Genomic DNA, 18,686 nt, shown 5'->3' on the forward strand with positions numbered 1-18,686 from the left:
AGGATTGTACTGGAACTTACTGCCTGAATGGCAAATGATTTAATTTGAAGCAAACAAGAAACGTATTGAGGAAGAGGGGTTTTTTTTGTTTAAATAATATCAGCAGAGACAAATAAGCATCATTATAATGAAATGGTTTGTATTTCAATCACCAAACCCACCCTGAGTCACTGCTCACAGTGACTGCACTCTGATTACATTACACATCCCATTGGACATGGTGACCTCAATAACCCCACATCATACCTTCAGCTTTTATTTTCTGTACTGTTTTTCTCAATGAACAATGGTTTAAAAAAAGGATAAGATTTGAAATATCCGTTGATTTCTTCTTCACGATATTTTATTGTAGAACAAATGATGCTCCAAACAATGGCACTTCCAATGTTTTGAGACTGTCCTAAAACCATTTTATATTTTTTCTTAATCTGTAAAAAGCACTCATTTTCCCACCACAACAGCTGCTGTCAACTCCACAGGATCAGAAGGGCACCAGAGGGAAAAGAAATGATATATTTTAATAATGTGATGAATATGCATGAGCAGAAATAACAGGCTTGGTTATGGATTTATTTAAATTTCAGAATAGCTGGTGTCCTCTTCAAATCTGAGCTCCACCTGTTGATAAAATGGAAACAGTTGAGCTGAAATACAGAATAAGGCTACTCCATCTCATTCATGTACAGCAGTTGGAGCTGCTTCCAGTTCCAACATAGCTGGGATGTGGAAACAATCTGCAATTAAAAAATTAAAGATACTTCAGATGAAGCTCAACACCAATTGAATTAAATGTGTTAAAAGGTATGGCCACTTAAGGCCATTTTGCCTCAAACATGACTATACAAACCATTTGAACGAGTTTCTTCCCCTTGGTCACCATGGAGTTTGCAACAAATTCGAAGGTTCATCATAGAATAGAAACCTTACAGTATGGAAGCAGGTCATTCAGCTCAGAGAACCCACACCACCCCTCTGAAGAGCATCCCAACCAGACCCATCCCATACCCAACAACGCTGAAGAAACTGTGATATATTTCCAAGTTAGGATGGTGTGAGAGATGGATGGGAACTCACAGGTCTGGTGGTCCCACCCATAGGGGCCATACGTTTGAGAGGTGTTTTCAAAGAAGACCTAACAGAGGTTTATGGTACACATTGGAGATAATACCAACTATGGCTACTGTGTGTTGGTGGTGGGAAGAATGAATATTTAAGGAAGTGAATGGGATGCTGATCAAATGGGCTTCATTGTCTTGATGATGAGTTCCTTGAGTGTTGTTGAAGCTGCATACATCCATGTTAATGAGAGTATTCTATCACAATCCCCAGTGAGCCTGATGGCTGCTTTGTGCTGCACAGTGATGACAATAATGTGTGTTTAATACCTGTACCACTTAACGTTACCATGACAGGCTTTTGTTCTTAATTTCTCCCCTTGCCAAAGTATGGTGACCCTCAGGTTAAAGCACTACTCGTCGTGCCTCTCTAATGGGAGAGCTGTTGTGGCCCTGTAGGACTAAGGTGCCTTTTCATTTACTGTGTATTTCATTGATAAATTTATGAAACAGAAAGTTTGGCCCTCTGCTCAGATGCCAAGTCGCATTACGTTTGGAACTTTATTACCACTACATCATGTTTGGATAGCTATAATTTCAAACAATTTATGGTTTCAACCTTTGTTTAAAATTTGGATTTAAATATAAGTTGCCTGAGGGAATTAGATTTTGCAACAGCAATGATGACACAAACAAACTCTTGTTTGTCACTACTCCTGTGAAGTGACAGCGATATCTGGGGTCCATACTTTGTGCTAATCCAGAAGTTGTTTGCAATGATTACAAGGTTCACCCTAGGGTGTGTTGTAAGGTTATACCCCTCCCTTGTCCCATGTAAAACAATAAATAGGAAACCAATTAAAATATAAATATTCCACTTCTACACAATTGATCTTGCTGTAAAAACCATGGATTGTGTTTCTGACACCCCAAAAACCTGAGTTAGCTACTTATCAGAGATTGGAATTTGAACCATTTTGGTCTGATTTTTGATGACTCTGTTTGTATTGGTTTACAATTACTATTAAACACCTCCACTGGCCCTGAAAACCTCATGTTATGTTTATAAAATGTCAAATGTCTTGATCACAGTAAAACATTTCTTTTAATTTTATCTCTATATTAATCCAGTTGTGATGACCTAATTTGCTTTTGGGAAGTATTGGTTAAAAGTGTGGCATGTTCATTGTCTTTGACTTCCTGGTTTGCTGTGTGTAAGTATTTCCAAGTGATTTGCTGGTTACCCTCAAACTGATATCACTGCTGCTGCTGTACATTGAGACATCCCTTGGATTCAGGATTATAGTTAAACTGCTCTCAGTCAAGTAGAAAACCATAACACAGAGCTTGGTAGAACATATACCAGTTCAATGGCCAGGGCTGTTGCTTTGCTGCTGACTGCATAATTCAGGCTAACAGAAGCAAAATGTCCTGAAAAATAAAGTCAAACTGTTTTTGTGGGACGAGTTTGTTCATGAACTTTAATCAATCTGATAAATTGCAACGAGGCTTTTCTTCAATATGGTTCTGCTATGTTTTTGTGCTTTTAAAATTTCACATTTCTTTTGACAGCTCTAACAGATATAATCTCATAAAAAGCAATAAAGACTGTTTTTTTTTACTTGCAAATCCAAAAACCAATGTACTTACTAGAAGAATTAAGGCAAGGTTCACAAATTGAAACCAATAAATTTCATTATACAAAAATCAAATAATCGGAATACCAATCATTCCACTCCTTCTTATGAGTCAGTCACATTAAAACTATTAAAAGTACAACAAAAACATTTACTTGTGCTCAAAGCTGAGTTTCCTACCAAAATTCCCAAGTTGACTGACACCCCCCAAAACCTGTGTTAGATACTTATCAGAGATTGGAATGTGAACCATTTTGGTCTAATTTTTGATTTGATTCATTTATTGTCACAAAGATTTGTAGTAAAGATTTGTGAAAGGCATAGAATTTCTTCAGTGGTCCAATTACTCCAAATAATATTGTCCCTTCAAATCTCCTCCAAATGGCTCATGGTAATAGATTCCCAGTGCAACATGCTGGTTTCTTCAGCAAAACGACCAGGGGTTCCAACTCTCCCGGTTGAAATGTTCTTTCTATCCAGAGTCTTTGTCTTTAGCCCTCTTTTTTGTCAGCTGGGTTATCTCACAAGTTCAATTTACTGTTAGAAGACATTTTCAGCTAATCATTTTGTTTAAATTCTTTTATTCAACATATAGAAATTCTGCCTGAAAGAACTGTTCTCTCTGACCAGCTTGTTCTAAAATGAAACCCAACATGCTTGAGCACAGAACCACATTCAGGAATCTGTAACTAATTTCTCGGTGATACATAGAACATAGAACAGTACAGCACAGAACAGGCCCTTCAGCCCACGATGTTTATCTCTCAAATAGTTTGGTCACATGATCAGTTGCTGACAACAAGCTGATTTTCAGAGCAAAATAGTTCTTAAAGGAACTGACACCTTAATGCAAAACCCAAAAGCAAGATACAACTTTTCCAACCAGACTCTGATCACAATTAACCAGATAATACCCATCTAATTATGGATAAAATGTAATCATTTCAACTTTCCTTTACCTTCAATTTATTTGTTTTCAGTGCAAACCATCACTGTCACATGTGGCTTTGTTACAAACCTCTTGTAGAATTATCCCTGCATTGTTTACACATACACACTATTGCACTTACATATGAATTATAATGACAGACTTACATTTATATAGTGTCTTTCACAGTCAGGATTTCCTAAAGCACATTGGAGCCAATAAAAGTAGTTTTGAAGTGTTGGAATTTAGGCTGTTGGGACGTAAAAAACATTGTAGTCAATTTGTGAAGAATAAGACTCCATAAGCAATGATAGCACAGCCACCAGGCAATGTGTTTTTGTGATTGTTGATTCAGTGATAAACATTGACCATGACTCCAGGAAAATACTCCCTCATGGCACGCCATGTTACCTTCTGAATCCTGCTAAAAGGGCTTCAGTTTTAATGTCTCATCTGAAAGACTGCAATGCCAACAGTGCAGCATACCCTCACTCCCACAGAGCTGACCCATCCCAGAAAGTGAAGGAAGTGTTGTGTTACAATAGCGCCTTATCACTGCTTAGAAACATTTCTGAGCATGTCAAATTGGTACAATATTCAATTCACAATATCTGATTTTAACATCTCAGACTTTTGTGGACCAATGTGACTTTTTTTAAAATAGGACAATACCGACCTAAAATGGTGGCTGTGACCACTTGACCATGGAATGAGACAAGAACTCAAATGGAATACACAGAGAATTGATTGCATTAAAAGTCCTACTTCATCCAAAATCATGAAACCAGACAACAAAGTCAGAGTGAAGGAAGAGATAACAAAGTGTGGAGCTGGATGAACACAGATGCTGCTTGACCTGCTGTGTTCATCCAGCTCCACACTTTGTTACCTCAGATTCTCCAGCACCTGCAGTTCCCATTATCTCAGAGTGAAGAAATGTTTATTGCGTATAATTCATTCTTGCTTGGAAAGTTCGCATTCTGGGAGATGAAAGATTAACTGTGGAGTTTTCAGCATAGAAAAACAATGAAAGCAGTTTCTGGAACACACAAATGAACTCTATTTCAGCAGCTAGCACTAGAATGGAATGGCAATTTTGTCAGATGCAGCAGTGTCAATATTGTGAGGTGGAGGGGAGGAAACGTGGCAAGAAATAATTTTCTGTCATTGGTGAATGACTTTTCCTGTATGTTGAGATTATAGGCAGTCCCCAGGGTGGCAAGGCGTTCAATTCTTGAGTCGGTTCACAAGTTGGAACACAATGCGGAACAATACGAAGTATCTGTGCCTGAGTACAGGAAATATTCATTTTTCTTCAAATTACGCCCCTTTATGGGATTATCTTGGTAAATATGAGCCTTGAATTATATTGGTAATAGTAATTACTGTCTATTACCAAGTTAAGTTTTGTGTACTTTAATACTACAATTTGAACAAATGGAAAAGGCATGCTGCAGAGGATAAAAGCTGAAAGCGCAGTTTTGGAATCAGAGGAATGTTTGAAATTTATGTTGTATAATATTAGGATAGTTTTGTTTTAAAGGAGGCTTCAGCCAGTTGTACCTCAAAGGTCTTCCAGTTTATTGCTATGATATCATTGTTCAAATTGCATGAAAGCTGATTGTGATGTGGAGGGATTTTAATAGAGTGGGTTCAATTACTGTACTGACTGAGGTCACTGAGAAGGCCTCTCCCCTCACCTGAGGCATGGTCACCCATTGGTTGAACCCACCACCAGTTCTCCCTCTCAGATGAGGGATTAGGAATATGGCGACTTTACTTTTAATCAGAATTCCTATCCATGCTGCCATTGCAGTACAGTTAATGAAAACTGTTGTCATGGATAAATTCCCTATGTTTATGCAATTGCCTTTGATGAGGAGTTGATGAAACCATGAGAATATTTTAAGCATTGGGACTGACATTTAGTGGAATCACAGTGGGTGAACCGATAGACTATGAATGAACCACATTTCGTTTTACTAAGTGCTGAGCTATTAAAACCTGGCCCTGAAATGAATGTAATCCTATTACATCCTTACATGCTTTTGGTCCTGACAAGATCTGAATATCACTGGATCAGCTGGGAATCACATCTCCCAGGAATCCTGTTGCTGGGAAGATTATCTAAAGACTGCTGCAAACAGACCGTCACTTATGCAGAAATAAATCCATTTTGTAAAGGATAATTGAAGAGATTGTAGACTAAACTAATCCAGGTTTGTCACTTTAAGGTCACTGTTCAAATACTTTCTGTTGAGAAATGTCTGAAATGGGAACTTCAGGTTATAAATTCCTACAGTAAATTATTGGCTAATTGTAACTAATGTTAAATACTTTTGTCCAGGTAAGTTGAATCAAGAACAAAGAACAAAGAAAATTACAGTGCAGGAACAGGCCCTTCAGCCCTCCAAGCCTGCGCTGATCAAGATCCTCTGTCTAACCTGTCATCTATTTTCTAACGGTCTGTGTCCATTTGCTCCCTGCCCATCCATGTACCTGTCCAAATATATCTTAAAAGACACTAACGTGTCTGCGTCTACCACCTCCGCTGGCAACGCGTTCCAGGCACCCACCACCCTCTGTGTAAAGAACTTTCCACGCATATCTCCCTTAAACTTTCCTCCTCTCACTTTGAATTCATGACGCCTAGTAATTGATTCCCCCACTCTGGGAAAAAGCTTTTTGCTATCCACCCTGTCTATACCCCTCATGATTTTGTAGACCTCAATCAGGTCCCCCCTCAATCTCTGTCTTTCGAATGAAAATAATCCTAATCTACTCAACCTTTCTTCATAGCCAGCACCCTCCATACCAGGCAACATCCTGGTGAACCTCCTCTGCAGCCTCTCCAAAGCATCCATATCCTTTTGGTAATGTGGCGACCAGAACTGTACACAGTATTCCAAATGTGGACAAACCAAAGTCCTATACAACTGCAACATGACCTGCCAACTCTTGTACTCAATACCCCACACAATGAAGGAAAGCATGCCATATGCCTCCTTGACTACCCTATTGACCTGCGTTGTCACCTTCAGGGAACAATGGACCTGAACACCCAGATCTCTCTGTGCATCAATTTTCCCTAGGACTTTTCCATTTACTGTATAGTTCGCCCTTGAATTTGATCTTCCAAAATGCAACACCTTGCATTTGCCTGGATTGAACTCTATCTGCTATTTATCTGCCCAACTCTCCAGTCTATCTGTATCCTGCTGTAATCTCTGACAGTCCCCTTCACTATCTGCTATTCCACCAATCTTAGTGTCATCTGCAAACTTGCTGATCAGACCACCTATACCTTCCTCCAAATCATTTACATATATCACAAACAACAGTGGTCCCAGCACAGATCCCTGTGGTCACAGGTCTTCAATTTGAGAAACTCCCTTCTACTACTACCCTCTGTCTCCTGTTGCCTAGCCAGTTTTTTTATCCATCTAGCTAGCACACCCTGGACCCCATGTGACTTCACTTTCTCAATCAGCCTGCCACGGGGAACCTTATCAAACGTCTCACTGAAGTCCATGTATATGACATCTACAGCCTTTCCCTCATCAATCAACTTTGTCACGTCCTCAAAGAATTCTATTAAGTTGGTAAGACATGACATTCCCTGCACAAAACCATGTTGCCTGTCACTGATAAGCCCATTTTCTTCCAAATGGGAATAGATTCTATCCCTCAGTATCTTCTCCAGTAGCTTCCCTACCACTGATGTCAGGCTCACCAGTCGATAATTACCTGGATTATCCTTGCTGCCCTTTTTAAACAAGGGGACAAAATTAGCAAGTCTCCAGTCCTCCGGGACCTCACCTGTGTCTAAGGATGCTGCAAAGATATTTGTTAAGGCCCCAGCTATTTCGTCTCTCGCTTCCCTCAGTAACCTGGAATAAATCCCATCCGGACCCAGGGACTTGTCCACCTTAATGTCTTTTAGGATACCCAACTCTTCCTCCCTCCTTATGCCGACTTGACCTGGACTAAGCAAACATCTATCCCTAACCTCAATATCTGTCATGTCCCTCTCCTTGGTGAATACCGATGCAAATCCTTTAAATTAAATCACTATTAATCAGTTAAACATTAAATAATCAACAATTTACTTTCCTTCTGTGTTTTGGATCATTTTACAGCTGTAATGAAAGAGTGTGATTTCAAAAAGTCTGCAATCTGACAATGGGATATAGACATTAAGGGCCTGAGACCGGTTCCCCTGATCCTGAGTGAATTCCACAGGAGAATTCTGTGAGTTTCTATGATGCCTTGGAGTTCTATCAACCTCCTAAAAGGCAATGCTGAGCATTGAGAGGTACCAGGGGCTGGGATCTCTGACTCTGTGGGTTTCTCTCTCCTGACACTCACTACAACTCTGTTGTTTTGGTAGGGGTTGGGCAATGAGGAAGTGGATGTTAATTGGGCCCTCACAAGGGTGGAAGTGGCCCGCTGAGGGTACTGGTAGGAATATTGTCAAGATTAGTGGGTGCTGGGAGGTCCTTGTTAATTTTCTTTCCTGTGAGAGAGTGGACAATGGATTCTTGTAGCATTGTGACAGGCAGTGAATGTAATGTTTAAAATGGCAATTGCTCACTTGCTGATACAGGTGAAGTGATGTTCCATCACCATCAAACTGTGTTGTGGCTAATGCTGGAAAATCTAATTCAATCTTCCCAGACTGTAACCCTGGAAATTTCCCAGAGCACTAATAAATTAAGAATTTGTCTTCTCAGCATGTGCAGGAACATCAGGAATGTATAGCTTTCCTTCCCAGGATTTCCCAGAAAAATCTGATTGAGTCCTGGATTTTTCTGGAAGTAGTAAATGAAGAAAATTATCATAAACAATTGCTGTTACTGATGAGGAACTAGGGCTTACTGATGCCAGTTTGCATCACCAGCCAGAGACACAGAGCCCCTCCCCTCCCCAATCCACGAGGAGGCGTCTCTCAGTTTCGAAACCTGGTTTTTGTGACATCCTATCCGCTAGTGAAAAACAAATCCCAGCTTTTTCAGACCATTTTGATACCTCAAACCTTCCATTGGGAGAATTATGTACTTTTCCTCATTGAAATGCAACATAACATGAGATGATCCATCATTTTTCAAGTGAAAGAAGGACAGGCTGTCCATTTGCTTGGCATTTCACTTGCTGCAGAACTAATTGAAATGTAATTCTTTAGAAATTGGCAGGGAATATTCACAAACCCTTTTGGCCAGACAGGAAAAGCTTTATGTTACAGCTATCAGAGACCTGCAAAACATCTGTGGTGTGATCAGTATCTTTATTCCAACATCTTTATTTCCGGATACCCGTCCATGCCTTTACATCCATTCATATCACAACACATCCCATCCAGTCCCACCCTCTCATATCCCACACCTCCTTCCTTTGCCATTCTCTGGCCTATTTCATATCTCACACACATTCTCCACCCCATGCTATTCACTAATGTCCATTGGGGATGGCAATCTGCTGTCATCACCTGGTCTGGCCTACATGTGACTCCAGGCCCTAGCAATGTGGCTAACTCTCAGCTGACCCCGAAACAGCCGAACAAGCCATTACTCAATTCAAAGGTAATTATAGCTGGACAACAAATGCTGGCCAAGCTCATGATGAGCACACCCCATACAAGAATAAACAAATAAATCCTCATGTCAGTTTCACGTGCCACATTGTATTCAGCCCCAGCCAATGTAACTACCACTGCGATCCTATTGGCTGTGGTAAAGTTAGAGTGAACTTCCAATAGGAATTCTCTCATCTCCATCCTCATGGTAGAGGTGAAGATTATTAGAAAAGCCAAAGGGAGGAAATTGCAGATTTTCATTTTATTTTACAGTTTTCCAAAGTATTCTGCCAAAATTATGGCAGCGATTGGGAATGCTCAATAGTAAATTTGGCAAATATTTTTAACAATAAATGTGTTGCTGGGATTGGGGTGTTGTTGTCAAAGACAGCATTTATTGTCTAACTGTACTTTCCCTTGCAAAGCTAGGAATGAGCTGGTGCCTTCATGTACTGCAGGTACATAATGCTGGTACATTGGGAAGAACAAGTTTTTGACCCAGTGATGATGACATGGGAGGAACCATTCCAGTGGTGGTGTTCCATGTCTTGGTAATCCTTATTGCTCCAGGAGCTAAAGGTTGTGGATTTTCAAGGTACAGTCAATGAGGATATAACACGATGCAGTGGTGCTTATTGTCAATAGTAACCCAACTACATCAGTGGTGATAGGAGTGAGTGTTGAAAGTGGATCTGGTGCCAGTCAAATGGGCTGCCTTGTCCTGGATGGCATCAATCTTCTTGAGACAAACAGGGAGCATTGCATTACACTCCTGACTTGTATCTTGCTGATGCTGGGCAGGGAGCCAGAAAAAGAATGCACACAGACTTCTCAAATTCTGACCGACTATTGTAGCTTTCATGTTTATATAGCTCATCCAGTTCAGTGTCTAGTAAGGGTTAACACACTGTCAAGGGAAGCATTTATGTATCTCTCTTGTTGGAAATTGTCATTGCTAACCAAAGTCTGACTGCTTTTCTGGTCTTGCAGCATTCAGTCATGTCCTTCTTCAGTATCTGAGCAGTTACAAGTGGAATTTATCAACAATTCGCTGTAAACAGCCCTATTTCCTAACTTAAAATAGATTCATACAGAGCAGACAAGGTCCTTCGGACAATGAGTCTACACCAACAATGGCCACCACTGAAAGTGCACTAATACCAACTTCCTACACTTGTCCCACTTGACTTTCAAGCATCTTTTGTAAGTTTCCTAAGTTATTTACCATTAATACAGACATACCCAACACAAAGAATAGACTGTAGACCAATGAGTCTTACATCTGTCCTCAGGAAATTGCTTGGCACCATTATTACAGAGATTATATCGGGACATTTGGAAAATTATAACATGGTCAAGCAGAGTTAGCCTGGTACAGGAACTGCTCTGCCCTGGACCATAAAAAACTGCAGAAAGTTGTGTGCTCAGCCCAGACCATCACACAAGCCAACATCCCATCCATGGATTCCACCAACACTTCTTGTGGCCACGGATAGGTGGCCAACATTATCAAAGACCTCTCCCACCCTGGTAATGCTCTCTTCCAACCTCTTCTGTCAGCCAGAAGATACAGAAGCTTGAACAGACGCACCAACAGGTTCAAGAACAGCTTCTTCCTCGCTGTTATTAGGCTGATGAATGGACCTCTCTAATTTCAACCAATGTTGACCTTGTTCTTATCCACTCCCTGGGCTGCCATCACCTTTTATGCCTCACACTGCCTAAACACCCTATGATCTGTGTGTTCCTGTTGCCATAATCTGCCTGTACTGCTCACAAAACAGAGCTTTTCACTAGGTATATGTGACAAAAATAAATTAAATCAATTTTCCACTTAACCTGTTGATGCCGGGCCTGGAATAGTGCGGTTAACAATGCACAGTTCATCGACACTATGGCTGTTTTTGTGGCAAAGGCCTTTGATGTATCCATCATGCTGTATTGATCCATTGGAAGCTGATCCAACCAATATTGAATACTAATTCTCTTTGAAGATAGCAAACACGTTCTACTGCAGACACTGGAGATCTGAAATGAAAACAAAATTGTTGGAGAAATTTCAGCAGGTCTGGCAGTGTTTGTGGATAGAGAAAATTATTAATGTTTTGAGTCTGATGTTCTTCTTTGGACTAGAAGGCATAGGTTTAATGTGAGAGATAGAAGATTTAAAAGAACATAAAGGGCAACCTTTTCACACAGAGGATGGTGTGCCTATGGAATGAGCTGCCAGAGGAAGTGGTGGAGGCTGGTACAGTTAAAGCATTTAAAAGGCATCTGGATGCATACATGAATAAGAAGGGTTTAGAAGGATACGGACCAAATGCTGGCAAATGGAACTAGATTAATTTAGATATCTGATCAGCATGGACAATTGGACCAAAGAGACTATTCCCATGCTGTACAGCTCTGTAACTCTCTGACTTTAAATGAGAAAAATGGAAATGTGATGGATTTTATGCTGTTCAAAAAGCTGTGGGATCAAATATATTTGAAATGAAGATCAGGAGAGAAAGTTAAACGATGAGGGAGATCGGAGATCAAAAATATCATCAAACAAAAGACAAAGGAAGTGATAATGGTTGTCCCAGTGAGACAAAGCAATGTAGGAGATAATAGTAAAATACAGGTCTATATGATAAACAAGGCCTACTCAACAATTTTCATCTTGGAGTACTAAATAACTTTTTAAAATGATAGCTGACAACAGAACAGCTTATCTATGTAAATCTGATTTAGGTTGAAGTAAGCTGCACTTAATTATGTAAATTTAATTCATATTGATGTTTTTTGAAGCAAACAGCCTCATTACTCTTGATTTGCCAATATAGCATATCCAAATCAACTAATGAAGAGGCTCTTCTAGCCCTGGACTGCAATGCACCAAAGGTTCTGCTAAGTAGCAGATTCTTCATTAACCATTCACAACAATGGCAATGAAAAGGCATTTGAAAAGGCATTTCAGGTCCATTTTTCCCTGAAGGTGACAACGCAGGTCAATAGGGTGGTCAAGAACGCATATGGCATGCTTTCCTCCATTGGAAGGGGTGCTGAGTACAAGAGTTGTCAGGTCATGTTGCAGTTGTATAGGACTTTGGTTCGGCCACATTTGGAGTACTGTGTACAGCTCTGGTCGCCACATTACCAAAAGGATATGGATGCTTTGGAGAGGCTGCAGAGGAGGTTCACCAGGATGTTGCCTGGTATGGAGGGTGCTAGCTATGAAGAAAGGTTGAGTAGATTAGGATTACTTTCATTCGAAAGATGGAGATTGAGGGGGGACCTGATTGAGGTCTACAAAATCATGAGGGGTATAGACAGGGTGGATAGCAAAAAGCTTTTTCCCCAGAGTGGGGGAGTCAATTACTAGGGGTCATGAGTTCAAAGTGAGAGGAGGAAAGTTTAAGGGAGATATGCGTGGAAAGTTCTTTACACAGAGGGTGGTGGGTGCCTGGAACGCGTTGCCAGCGGAGGTGGTAGACGCAGACACGTTGGCATCTTTTAAGATATATTTGGACAGGTACATGGGTGGGCAGGGAGCAAATAGACACAGACCGTTAGAAAATAGATGACAGGTTAGACAGAGGATCTTGATCAGCGCAGGCTTGGAGAGCCGAAGGGCCTGTTCCTGCGCTGTAATTTTCTTTGTTCTTTGTTCTTTAAAAACTTATACCCAATGAACAAAATTAAACGTCACCAAGCTCCCATATTGAAATTACAATAGTTGTAATGATCACAGGCAATTGAAATGAGAAGTTTCTGACTGAAGGCAAGCCTTAATTAATTGGAGTTATTTTAGAAGTTGAGAAACAAATTAGTTAGTTTAGCAGTGAATATACATTATGATGGTGCCACTGGGCAAAACTAAATTATTTTTTAAATGAAGAGCAATGAATGGATCAGTCACTGGGATGGAGACAGATTTTAGAGACTTACCAAAACAACAAGAAGAGAGATGAAAATCATTTTCTTTACTCAGCTGAAGTGATCTAAAATGCTTGAAAGGGAAGTGTAACCAGATTCTATGTTTCTATTTATTCACAGGATGTGGGCCTCACTGGCTCGACCCACATTATATCCCATCCCTAATTACCCAGAGCTGACAGTGAACCACATTGCTGTGGGCCTGGATTCACATGTAGGCCAGACCAGGTATGGATGGCAGTTTCCTTCCCTAAAGGACATTAGTGAGCCAGATGGGTTTTTCCTGACAATTGTCAATGGTTTCCTGATCATCATTAAACTCTTAATTCCAGATTTGTTTGTTAATTATTGAAATCAAATTCTACTGGCTGCCATTGTTGGATTTGAACCCAGGTCCCCAGATCATTACTGGGAATCTCTGGGGTTCAATAGTCAAGCAATAATACCAATAGGCCATTGCCGAAGCTAATAATTATTTTCAAGAGGGAATTGGATCTAGACTTTAAAAAGAAACATTTACTGTGCTAAAGTGAAAGAACAGGGAACAAGATATCTTGTTCAAAGGTGGGCCAAATGGCTGTTTCTGTGATGTAATGGCCTGTGGAACAGTATTATAAGTGATTCTGTCATTCAGCTGAATGGGGAGGCAATGGTCTATTGGTGTTATTGTGGACTGTTAATCTGAAGGCTCTGGTAATGATCGGGTGATTTGGGTTTAAATCCTGTCATGACAGATGGGGCATTTGAATCTGCTTAAAAATGTGGAATTGAGAACCTAATGATGACCATGCAACCATTGTCAGTTGTCAAGAAAAACCCATCTGGTACACCACTGTCCTTCAGGGAAGGAAACTGCCATCCTGATCTGGCCTCTATGTGACTTCAGACCCACAGCAATATGGTTGACTCTTAGCCACCCTGTGGGCAACTAAGAATGGGATATAATGTGGGCCTAGCCTGTGAGGCCCACATCCTGTGAATAAAAAAAAATTCTCTTTCATTTTTCTTGAAACTGCGAATTGGTTTGAAATGGGCAATAATATAAATGTTAAAAATGGATCTGAATCAGGCTTTTAAAGATCCACCAATAGCAGCAATACTGAGACAGAGAATTCAGGCAGTAGTGACACTAGTACAGAGGGTGGTTAAGGCTAAATCATTGTATTTTCAGGAAGGAAGGAGACTGAATTTTTATGGCTAAGGTGATGAAGGGATTTGAGGGTATTGGGTTCGATGACCACATTGAATGGTGACAGGTAGAAGCAACTGCAGATGCTGGACAATCTGAGTTGTAAACCTGAATCAAGGTAATAATTGTAAATATCTTAAGGCAGAGCAGGATGAAATGAATAGAGAAAACAGAAAGAACTACAGATGCTGGAAATCAGAAAAACTCAGCAGGTCTGGCAGCGTCTGTGGAGAGAAATCAGAGTTAATGTTTCAGGTTCACTGACATTTCCTCAGAACTGATGGCAATTCAGAAATGGTTTATATGCAGGAGGTAGGGTGTGGGAAGGGCTAAAGAGTAAATGATGGGTAGAAATAAACCTCAAAGAGAGAGAAGAACCGGCATACAGACAAAGCATTAGAAAACCATCAAGTTAGGAGTGCAAACAGCAGCTGATTGAAACTGTTAGTGGCTAATAATGGTCTGTGTGACAAAAACAGGCCACATGGTAATAAGAGATAATGGGAACTGCATATGTTGGAGAATTCCAAGATAATAAAATGTGAGGCTGGATGAACACAGCAGGCCAAGCAGCATCTCAGGAGCACAAAAGCTGACGTTTCGGGCCTAGACCCTTCATCAGAGCATGCATACAAGGCTCGGCATATGTCCTTGTACTCTGACCAACATTTCTGTCTCAAACTTGCTGCACTGATACATAGAAGCTCAGTGCAAAGCTGGAAGAACAGAACCTCATTTTCTACCTGGGGACCCTGCAGCCCTCTGGACTCAACCTTGAGTTCAACAATTTCTGGGCTTGAGCTCTACCATTTCCTTACCCTAACATCCACACACTAAGTCTTGTTACCCACTGGCCTCAGGAAATTGTTTGTAATCATTATTACAGAGATTATAGTAGGGCACATTGAGAACTGTAACATGGCCTACCAGAATGGTTGGTCAAATGGAAATTATGATTCACTGATTTACTACAGTCTTTAAAGGAAGTAACATGCAAAGTGAATAAAGGGGAACTCCCTGTAGATAACTGGATCTGGTTTGATAAGATGCCTTATCAAAGGGTACTGCACCAAACAAGGGTATCTGATGTAGGTGTAATGTGTCATCATGAAGATAAGGTTGGCTAGCTGACAGTAAACAGAGAATAATGATAAATGGGCCTTTGTCATCTATATCTGGTGTTGTGCCTCTGGGATCAGTGCTGATCCCTCAACCATTCACAATCTCGAGCAATTAACTTGGACAAAAGCACCAAATATATTGGAGCAAAATTTGTCAGCGCCACCAAGACTGAACGAAACAATGAAGAACAAAGAACAATACAACACAGGAACAGGCCCTTCAGCCCACCAATACTGTACTAACACATGGTGCCTTTCAAACCTAAAAAATTTTTGCATCTACTCTCTGCCAATTCATATATCTGCCAACATGCATCAAATGTTGTGGTTGTATTTGCCTGCACTACCTTTTCTGTCACTTACCAAGCACTTACCATCATCTGGGTAAAAACCTGCCTCTCTCATCTCCTATAAAGTTACCTGCTTTTACCCTAAACTTATGTGCCACAGCAATTGAACATTTTGAAATTGGGGAAAAGGCTGACTGTCCATTCTGTACATGCCTGTCATTATTTTATAAACTTCTATCAGATCACCTGCACCCTCCAACATTCATGTGAAAACAAACAGATCTTTTCTAACAGATTTTTTGCAGGGAGCAAATGGATACAGACTGTTAGAAAAAAGATGACAGGTTAGACAGAGGATCTTGATCGGCGCAGGCTTGGAGGGCCGAAGGGCCTGTTCCTGTGCTGTAGGTTTGTTTGTTTCTTTGTTTCTTGTTGTCATTGCTAATATCCTCCAAAACAAACAATATCACGATAAACCATTTCTGCTCCATCTCTAAAGCCTCCATATCCTTCTGGGAGTGTGATGGCCAGAAATGTACACAGTATTCCAAATGTGACCGAACTAATGTTTAATACAGCTGCAACATGATTTGACAACTTTTATACTCTATGCCCTAACTGCTGAAAGCGAGCATGCCGTAGCTCTCTTGATCACCTTATCCACTTATGCAGCCACTGTCAGGGAACTGTGAACCTACACGCCGAAATCCCTCTGTATGTTGATGCTACTAAGTGTTCTACATTTACTGAATACCTCCCTTTTGCATTAGATCTTCCAAAATGCGTTCACTTAGCATTGATCTGCATTAAACCCCATCTGCAACTTCTCTGCCCAAGTCTCCATCAAGTCAGAGAGTTAATAAAGTGCACAAAGGCCTTTTGGCCCATTGAATCTGCACTGACATAACTATTTAAAGTTGTGCTAATCCCAATTTCCTGTACTAGCTCTATATCCTTTCATGTTATGATATTTGAAACACTCCTCCAAATATCTTCTAAGGGTTCTATGGTTTTTCAGCCTCCACTTCCTGCCCAGGCAATGCATTTCAGATTCCCACCATGGCCCGAGTGAAAAATATTTTTCTTAAATCCCCTCTGGATCCGTTGGCCCTTACCCTAAAGCAATACTAAAATAACTGCACAGAGGCCAGTATCCTGTCACCAAATCACACTTCATTGACTTGTGCACAGGACACCGGCTGTGACTAACCAGCTTGGAGTCAGTCCCTGAACTGAACAGCGGATCTCTAAACAACTCACACTGTCAAGTGTGGATTTGCCTGATAACGGCTTCTCCCAATTAACACTCCCTGGCTCCTGCCTAATACTGATATAATTTGCCCTCCTGCAATTTAGTACCTTCCCACAAGGAACTGACTGATCCTTATTCGTAGCTATCCTAAAAATTAAAGCATTGTGATCACTGTTTCCAAAATGCTCTTCCACTGAAAGGCCAGTCACCAGGCCAGGCTCATTAGTCAGTACAAGGTCCAGGATGGCCCCCTCCTCCAGTTGGCCTTGCGACATACTGTTTCATGAAACTCTCTTGGATACACTTAACAAATTCTGCCCTGTCTAAGCCTCCTGCTCTGAGGAAGTCCCAGTCAATACTGGGGATATTAAAGTTACCCACTATGACAACTCTGAGACAACAAAATGTGAGGCTGGATGAACACAGCAGGCCAAGCAGCATCTCAGGAGCACAAAAGCTGACGTTTCGGGCCTAGGATGAAGGGTCTAGGCCCGAAACGTCAGCTTTTGTGCTCCTGAGATGCTGCTTGGCCTGCTGTGTTCATCCAGCCTCACATTTTGTTGTCTTGGATTCTCCAGCATCTGCAGTTCCCATTATCTCTGATACTATGACAACTCTGTTTTTATTGCATCTTTCCATAACCTGCCTACATATTTGTTCCTCTGAGGACGGTCACCGGACCCAAAATATTAACTGTTTTTTCCTTCACACATACTGCCAGACCTGCTGGGCTTTTCCAGCAACTTTATTTTTGTTCCCCAATCTCCCAGTAGCTGTTGGGAGGCCTATAGTATAATCTTATCAGAGTGATTACGCCCATCTTATTTTTCAGCTCTACCCATATTGCCTCAGTGGATGAGCCCTACAGCGTGCCCTCTCTGAGAGCAGATGGAACATTCTTCCTGATTAGCAGTGCAACTCCTCCACCTCTTGTACTTTCCTCTTTATTTTGTCTAAAACAAAACCCTGAAACTTTGAGCAGCCAGCCCTGTCCATCTCTCAACCGACTCTCTGTAGCAGCCACATCACACCCCTTCCTACTGATCCAGGCTCGAAACTCATCTGCTGGAACTACAGTACTCCTTACAGTGAAATAAACACTTCAGCCCATTAGTATCATCACGTTCATTTACATGTCTCTGCCAGTGTTCCTTTCTGATTAACTGGTCCTAAGCCTGCCTTCCCTTCCAATCCCTATACTTGCTGACCTTCTGCTCTGGTTCCCAGCCCCCACGCCACTCTAGTTTAAATCCTCCCAAGCAGCCCTAGTGAACCTCCCTGTGAGGATATGGGTTCCCCTCCAGTTTTGGAGCAACCTGTCCCTCTTGTACAGGTCACCCCTGCCCCAGAAGAGATCACAATGATGTAAGAACCTGAAACTCTGCCCCCTGCCCCCTGCACCAGCTCCTTAGCTATACATTCATTTGTCCTCCCTTTCTATTCCTTACCTCACTTGTATGTGGCACTGGTGGATTATTATCCTCGAGCTCCTGCTCTGCAGCCTCTTTCCTAACTCCCTGTAGTCAATCTGCAGGACCCCATCCCTCTTTCTACCTGTGTCATTGGTGTCAATGTGCACCATGACCTTTGGTTGCTCACCCCTCCCCTTAAGAATTTTGTGCAACTGCTCAGAGACGTTCTGGACCCTGGCACCAGGGAGACAACACATTATCCTGGAGTCTCAAGCGCAGCCACAGAAACACCTGTCTGTGCCCCTAACT

The 18,686-nt window shown here is 41.2% G+C and overlaps 1 long non-coding RNA gene across 1 annotated transcript; it reads right to left on the minus strand.

Annotated features, from left to right (window-relative positions):
- Positions 1 to 459: 459 nt before the first annotated feature.
- LOC125461691 (uncharacterized) lies at positions 460 to 11,213 on the minus strand. Its single transcript, XR_007249536.1, has 3 exons — positions 11,032 to 11,213; positions 3,788 to 3,870; positions 460 to 618 (listed from the first exon to the last, which is right to left on the minus strand). It is a non-coding gene; the product is annotated as an uncharacterized LOC125461691 (long non-coding RNA).
- Between the last annotated feature and the right edge of the window lie 7,473 nt (positions 11,214 to 18,686).

This window comes from Stegostoma tigrinum, chromosome 20 (assembly GCF_030684315.1).
Source record: "Stegostoma tigrinum isolate sSteTig4 chromosome 20, sSteTig4.hap1, whole genome shotgun sequence".
Taxonomy (NCBI): Eukaryota; Metazoa; Chordata; class Chondrichthyes; order Orectolobiformes; family Stegostomatidae; genus Stegostoma; species Stegostoma tigrinum.